The sequence below is a fragment of the Spinacia oleracea genome, chromosome 3 (assembly GCF_020520425.1).
Source record: "Spinacia oleracea cultivar Varoflay chromosome 3, BTI_SOV_V1, whole genome shotgun sequence".
Taxonomy (NCBI): Eukaryota; Viridiplantae; Streptophyta; class Magnoliopsida; order Caryophyllales; family Amaranthaceae; genus Spinacia; species Spinacia oleracea.
In genome coordinates, this window is record NC_079489.1 from 57,598,529 (window position 1) to 57,607,261 (window position 8,733).

Consider the following 8,733-nt stretch of genomic DNA (forward strand, 5'->3'; position numbering starts at 1 on the left):
AAGAAGTAAATGATTAAGGAGAGAAAAAGGTACTCTCAATTTTGTTTTATTTTTCCCTAATTCTATTATTTTCATGGGAAATTTCTGCCCTCTTTTGTTCAAATTGATGGTAATTTCATATGGAGTAATAATTTCGATACTCTAAAAAATAATTTTAGAAAACCAATTCGAGTTCCTTGGAGAGTCTGATTTTAGTTTAGGCATGTTGGGTAATCATGGTTTTTTTATTTTTGCTCAATTAGCCAATTATGAGGTGGAACTCCAAATTTGGATGTATTTCCTTAAATAGGGTTTCCTGTTTTTTTCTACTTTCAATCGAGAATTATGTTGTTCTGTAACTAAATGTGAGTCTCACGTATGTAGTTGTTGCTGGTAGAATTTTGGTTTAATATGTTATCTAATTTTAGTGTATATAGAGTTTGTTGGGTGATTCAGCCTGACCTAGATGATCCTAGGGTCGTGGCACGTAGAGTGGACATACAAGCATTGTTATTATTCTTGTCTTTGTTTATATTTGAAATTTGATATTGCCACTTTCATATGTACTTTACCAAGCATAAACGTCTAACATGACTACTGTATTATATTGCACTTATTTATATTTCTATGAAAAAAAATTGTACCAGGGCGATAGGAGTGTGAAAAATATTTCCAAAAGCACGCTGCCCCTCATTTGCTGTCCTCCTCTTCCTGATTCCTCAAACAAGGCTCTGAATCATTTAGGTGAAAGTCTTTTCGTCTTCTTTTTTATTATTTCTTTTATAGTTTGCGTCAATGTTGTGCTATTTATGCTTTTCTGTGGAGCTAATGTTTGGTCAGCTGTCCTTTTGAAACGAGTGGTCTTTTTCTGGTGCAGTTTTGGGATCTCATTCTAATGGGTCAGTTGGAGCCATTGAAGATGCACAAAATACTGAGCTATGCTACCCTTTGGAAAAAAAGGGTAACTTTGAAATTGACAAATGAGCAGGTCCTAATATTTTGACTCTGATGTATGCTTATGAACTTAGAGGAATGATTCATGAAGATTGGAGAAGTTCACTCTCTCTTTGTTAGCCATATGCTTTTGTAACACTGGAAGTTATTAATTTTCCCCGACTGACCTGCAAGTGTTTTTGTTGTGATTAGTTGTAATAATAAAAAAATTTAAGTTTTTTTATACATCCTCTGTTCTTAATTAATTGACACAATGTAAATAGGCACAGATATTAAGAAAATGAGAGAGTGCAAAAAGGTAAGGCAGCCCATGTGATATACTTTAACTAATGTCAAAAGAAATGGGGTATTCCAAAAACCAAGTGGGGACCCTTCCCTTTAATTAACCGGGTACAGTACTACATAAGGAGGGAAAATGAAAACAGAATTGGTTTTCCCTCCAAACATTTAATGAAAATTTGAAAAGGGGGGCAAACTTTAAAATTCAAAATTTGGAGAACTTTTTTGCCATAGACTCTTATAAAAACACAGCAGCATCAACAAAACTCCCACCATTTACAACTACAAAAAAAATACTTCACTGCTACTACACTTCATAATTTCACGCATAGCACACACATGCACTTGTTCGACTTGAATTTGGAAAGCCAAGATGCTGAAAGCAACTTCATGGAGTATGCGCATCTCGTGGAAGAAAGAGTTAATTGTTGTTGTTGCTGCTACTGCTATATGGGATCCCCTTGCTGAGTTTTCTGCTGAAGAGCTTGAAGACCTTGAATTTTCTGCTATGGTTGACGAGCATGATGCTGACTGTGAAGATAACGAGGTATGGTACTTAAGCGAACCTGAAAGTGAAAGTGATAGTGATAGTGAAGAAACTTATATGCATGATAATCAACAAACTGAAAATGAAACTGATGTGCATGATAATCAACAAACTGAAAGTGGTTTTCATGTTAATTCCATCTTAACTAAAAAAAGACATGAACAAGATAACAAAGGACGAACTCATCTAGCACAAAGGTTGTTGGTATTATCGAGAGACTAGGAGAGATTACCAACAGGAGTAAGCCAACAACTACAAGATGAGTTCAACATAAGCAGATCTACAGTTAGTAGGATGTGGGAAAATGTGAGAGAACAAGGGAAGCTAGGTCTAGTTTTGATTGATGTGAAGAATAAAAAAACAGGGAAGGTGGGGAGAAAACCGAGAGACTTTGACACTGAAATCATGATGCAAATAAGTCAAAAAGCAAGAACCATCATTAGAAGTTTTGCATCAGCACTAGAATACAGCCCTTCGATGGTGTATAAATTTTTTAAAAAGAGGATTATCAGATCACATACGAACTCTATCAAGCCAACAGTTTCAGCAACACCCAAAATCACTAGATTGAAATGGATTTTGGGTCTCACCCTTCCAAGAACAGTCACACAACAATCAACATTCATGTCACTTAGAAATTTTGTGCATATTGATGAAAAGTGGTTCTTTATGAACAAGAACACGCAACAGTATTATCTACTGGCAGGTGAAGAAGAACCTTGCCGACATATTCAAAGAAAGAACTACACAGAAAAGGTGATGTTCTTATCAGGAGTAGCAAGACCAATAATGGCTAGTAGTGGAGAAGTTATATGGGATGGGAAGTTAGGGATTTGGGCATTCACATATGAAGTTGCAGCCATCAGATCAAGTAAAAATAGAGAAAGGGGGACTATCGAGACCAAAGCAACACCATCAATAACCAATCCTGTCATTAGAAGGAAAATGATCGACGAATTTCTACCAATAATCAGGGCTAAATGGTCGGCCAATGCATGTAAAACGATTTGGATACAACAAGATAATGCAAGGCCACATATTTTTCCCAACGATGCTGAATTTTTAGAGGAAGCAAATAAATATGGGTTTGACATTCACTTAATCTGGCAGCCAGCACAATCTCCTAATCTAAATGTTTTGGACTTGGGATTCTTTAGGAACATACAGTCACTACAACACCAAAAATTCCCAAAAGAGGTCACGGAGTTGGTTTAATCAGTGAACGGTGCTTACATGGAGTATGATCCTAAGAGTCTAAACCACACATGGCTACAACTACAATATGTGATGGTTGAAATACTGAAACAGAAGGGAGGGAACAACTACAAGAGTCCAAATCAAGGCAAGAAGAGACTAGAAATACTTGGTTTGTTGCCTACCGATATTCAAATCCAACAACATATCATAGATGAGACCGTTGACTTTTTAAATGAGGGTTTTGGTGGCAGCACCAGGGGATATAACTATGAAATTGATATAGAAGATACAAATTAACAGTCACTGCACACATTTTGGGATGTTAGGAAGTTTATTTTGGAAGTGTATTAGCCTAATTCTGCTAACTGGTGTAGTATTGATGTAGTATTATTCAGACACGTAGTTTATAAGTGTAAAAGTTAGGTAAGGCAACAACTTTTGTATATGCGGTACAAATTGGGATGGGATTAACTAGACACATGCTATACCTTTTTGTGGAAAATTTTGATTTATAAGTAATGACTACTTTGATTAATAGACACATGTCTTCTATGTCTTTGTGATTTTTATACAATGTTTACTTAAATCCAAAAGTAATATGTTCACTCATTATTTACAGCAATGTCTCACCAATCATGTTAGAGATAAAATACTGGTCCCTATTGTGTTTAGGCAGAATATCACATATTGCAGTATATTAGGCTATTAGCATTCAGCGTCATAAGGCATGACTGTTATTAGAAATACGAGTATCGGGCACAATTTAAAATAAATCACTTCTATAATCCATAGCATGAGTTTCCTTTGTCAAAATAAGAATTCACCATCACTTAACTAAAAGACGCAGTTTATGAGCCAAGTACTTAATTTGATTGATCGCGTTTCTTTCAACTCAATATAAAATCTTGCATCGTCATCACCAAAAAAGAAATTACAAATAATAAAGACTTAAACACTACACCAGTAACCAGTTAGATAATCACTACACCAGTTCACTCATGAAGAAGTCCGTCCTCATATCATACATGGAGATATTAAAGCTAGTAATATCCTCCTTGACAAAGATCTGACAGTCAAATTTTTAGATATTGGTCTAGCAAAACTTATCCCAGCTAACATGACACATGTTAGCACAAGGGTTGTTGGGATACTGTGTGTTAACTGATTTTGTTTTTGCGTTATTCAAATTGCTTGTTTTGCAAGATGCATTATTGCACTGAACTGGAGAGATGTGGAATGCAAGATGCATCTTAAATTTATTTATTTTGTTTTTAATGAAACTAGAAAGCCATTCCAATGTAAATGGTTGACATCTTTGTTGCAGTGCTACTTTAACTGTGCGCCTTCTGTCTCTATATTTTCTTAAATCATCAGTTTGGACTGACTGAGACATGTTAAGAAATGAAAATCAAATTGTGAAAATTACAATTTTGAGCCCTGAAGAAGAATTGTAAAGCTAATTTAACCTTAATACATAATGGTTATTAGATTAGAAGTTAAGCTATAGCTAGAATAATATGTTACATTATCAAAATGACCTCTCTGCCTCTGAATTTATCTCCTGGTTTGATACATGGACACAGGTAGTATAATAATATATTAGCCGGCAACTTTGTCAACTTCTCTAATTGTTCTAAAGAACCGTATGCTCTAATAGGAAACCTCAGTAACTTTAATCCAAGCTAATGCATGTTCAAAAACCTAAAGCTCAATAGGACAACACTCAGCATCCATCAAAGTGCTAAATTATCAACCAATTTTATCCAAGAAACAACATTTCAGGTATGAATTAATATGCTAGCCTGATTATCAACTTTTTAGCAAATCAACTAAACACAAATTATGTTGGCCTGATTATAAACTATCACAATAACAATTGTAAGATACCAATTTATCAAAATTTTATCCCGTGTCAAACACCCCCCCCCCCCCCACACACAAAAAAAACCATTCAAATGAGCAGATAAAGAATTAAATGACCATATCATACTCATTGGAAAAAGAATTAAATGACCATATCATATCCACCAGAAGGTGAAATTAAAGGTGAAAATAGAAGAGTGAGAGAAAAACAATAGCAAACCTGGAGATGACCATTGATATCACCCAATTTTAGGTTTTTTGACACCCGATTTTGATGGAGATTCTAATAGTCTTCTCCTTGTTTTCTTGTACCCAACAAATGTGTTCTCTAGTCTAACTGGCATTTCCTCCGGCGTTTCAGGGACAATTTGTTCATCACCGACATGAGAATCAAGAGGCAAAATTGGCTTAGGATCAAGAACGCCATCATGAACAAGAAAATTAGAGTGATAGAGACACGGAACATTACCAGATTCAAGCCAAGCACGGGGGTCTTGTGACATTTGTGACGGAGAAAACGAGAGATCTCCATATCTCTCACTTGTTGTTCCCTTCTTTGTTGGAGTTGTAAAACCATATTCCACATTTTCGGATCTGTGATAAGAGGGATGATACAAACAAGGAACATCACCAGATTCAAGCCAAGCACGAGGGTTTGCGTAGCTGAACTGATTAGCAGTGTTTAGAAACTCGAAACTCAAAAATCATGAGATAATTGGCCCTACTATGAGATCTTTAAACTCCGTATCGTCCTCCCATGAATAAGTGAGGGGTATAAGCTCCTCAAATGAGATCGAATAAGTATTCCTCCCATCAAACATAGCAACTACGGATCTGGAAAAAACCTAGAAAGAGATTCAAAGGGGCGGAAATCACGAAATTTACAGGAAGAATACGAAAGATCTTTGCAAAATTTTAGGAAATTTAAAGGAGGAATACAAACCTAAAGGAAGGGAGAGGAGGATTTTACAAAAGAGAGGGAGATTTTTAGGGTTTGGATTGAAGACGGAGATGGAGATTTTTAGGGTTTGGGTTGAAGACGGAGATGGAGATTTTTAGGGTTTGGGTTGAAGACGGAGAACACGAAGAACAGAGAACACGAAGAATGGAGAAGAAAAAGAAAAAGAAAACTTCTCTTTTTTTTTTGATTGAAATCTGATGCGAGAGGGTGGATGGGTAAGGTGAATGTGGTTTTGATAATAAATAGGGAGGGTGGATGGGTTAGGTGTAATTAATTTTATTTAAGTATAGTAGTGAGGGGTTGTTGCAGAAATCAATGTTGTTTATGTAAGGGGAAAATAGGGTATTTAAATTACAAAACTTACTAAAAATGGAATTGTGTTATTTAAATGAAAATGGAGGAAGTATAATCTATCTATATATCTATATAATATAATAAAAGAGAAGAAATCAATGTGGTGATGACAAGTGTCACTTATTGATTGACCTCTCTTTTAATATAGATAATTAAATTTAATAAAAAAATTAAAGCAACAAAATTTTCAAATACCAATAATATCACATAATTTGTGATTAACTTCCCAAAAATAGGGCCGAGATTTACATATACTTAAAAATATATATAATTTGTAAATTGATTGTGTAATTATTTTGTTAACTTTAAGATTTCGTTATATATATGGAGAATATCTTATAAACTACCTTTTCTATAGTTTGGTAACAAATCTAAAAATATAAGATTACCTTTTTTTTTTAAACGTTAAACCATTATAAAATTGTAAGCGCATGTAGTCTAATAATTTGTACTTACATAATTAGAAAAAAGAGTGTATACAAATCTTAATATAGTACTCTATACTATTTTAACAGCTAAATTTGATAATTATAACCGCAATTGATTGTACTATTTTATACGCAATATATCTATATCTATATAATACATAGTATATTAAAAGAGAGGAAATCAATGTGGTGATGACAAATGTCACTCATTGATTCGCCTCTCTTTTAATTAAAATATTATATTAAAAAATTCCTATATAACATAATGACTAATCTCACTAAAAAAATAGTTAAAGAAAAAAAATATTAGAATCTTAATTAAGGAGCAAAAATTTTATATTACATACGGAGTATACGCATATCGTTTTCCTAACTTATGTTTATTTTGTAGCAATTATATATACGGAGTACTACCCATAAATATTATAATTTTTTCAATATTATAACTAATAAAATCAAATTTGAAACTTCGTAATAAACTTAAGTCCATATATTTAAATTTTATTTGAAAGGAAATTTGGATTATTTATCGAATATAGGGATGTCAAATTGTTAGTGGGCAGGTTTTTTGGGAGATCTCCTTGTGCATCAGCCCCAAGTGGGCGGCAATGGACGAAAGTTTATTGGGTAATGGGGTCAAAAAATGTATTTGTCGCGGGTGAAGGGGGCGATGATGGATTTCAGATTGTACAGTCTGAGCCGCTAATCTTTCATCTAACTTTATAATGTTTTGTTTATTTACTCAGTAACTCTAATCAGACAGATGGGTTTTCAGAGTCTGTATAATAGAGTTTTAAAATTCAAAATTCCCTTACCAAAAAAAAAGTCGAGTTTAGGGGTTGGTGTAGATACACGGGGATGGGATGATGAAGAGGTGATGAACTTTATTTTGTACCTCTCGAGATGGGGTTGGGAGGGGAGGGTATCTTTCTTATCGTGGATGGATGGGATGAAGATGAGAATCGTAGGTGGGTGCTGGTGTGCAGGTCTTGCCCCCCCTCAAAGTCATCTCTAGCTCAATACAGTACTTGGTCTAGATAGCTGTTAAGTGATCGGGTAACCAGGTTGATGAGTGATTGTGCGAGTATTAATAACGAAGTGAAAAGCGGGTGAGATAACTTTATGCTTGACACAAGTGGTGAATGAGAATGAAAATAATTTTATCTATGTACCTTTATTTGTTTTAATTATTTTAATAAGCAAGACACCGAATGAGCAATAACAAATTTATCCAATTATTAATTATTTTTTATTTGAAGAATATCAACTTTATATTGATCATAATTTCTACAAGATTTCATAATAATTTATATTTAGATTATAAATCGTGCATCGCACGGGTACTATACTAGTATATAATATACTAAAAGAGAGTAAATCAATGTGGTGATGACAAGTGTCACTCATTTATTGACCTCTCTTTTAATATAGATAATTAAATTTAATAAAAAAAATTAAAGCAACAAAATTTTCAAATACCAATAATATCACATAAATTGTGATTAACTTCCCAAAAATAGGGCCGAGATTTACATATACTTAAAAAAATATATAATTTGTAAATTGATTGTGTAATTATTTTGTTAACTTTAAGATTTCGTTATATACATGGAGAATATCTTATAAACTACCTTTCTCTAGTTTGGTAACAAATCTAAAAATATAAGATTACCTTTTTTTAAAAACGTTAAACCATTATAAAAATGTAAGCGCATGTAGTATAATAATTTGTACTTACATAATTAGAAAAAAGAGTGTATACAAATCTTAATATAGTACTCTATACTATTTTAATAACTAAATTCGATAATTATAACCGCAATTGATTGTACTTTTTTATAAGCAATATATCTATATCTATATAATACATAGTATATTAAAAGAGAGGAAATCAATGTGGTGATGACAAATGTCACTCATTGATTCGCCTTTCTTTTAATTAAAATATTATATTAAAAAATTCCTATATAACATAATGACTAATCTCACTAAAAAAATAGTTAAAGAAAAAAAAAATTAGAATCTTAATTAAGGAGCAAAATTTTTATATTACATACGGAGTATACGCATATCTTTTTCCTAACTTATGTTTATTTTGTAGCAATTATATATACGGAGTACTACCCATAAATAGTATATTTTTTCAATATTATAACTAATAAAATCAATTT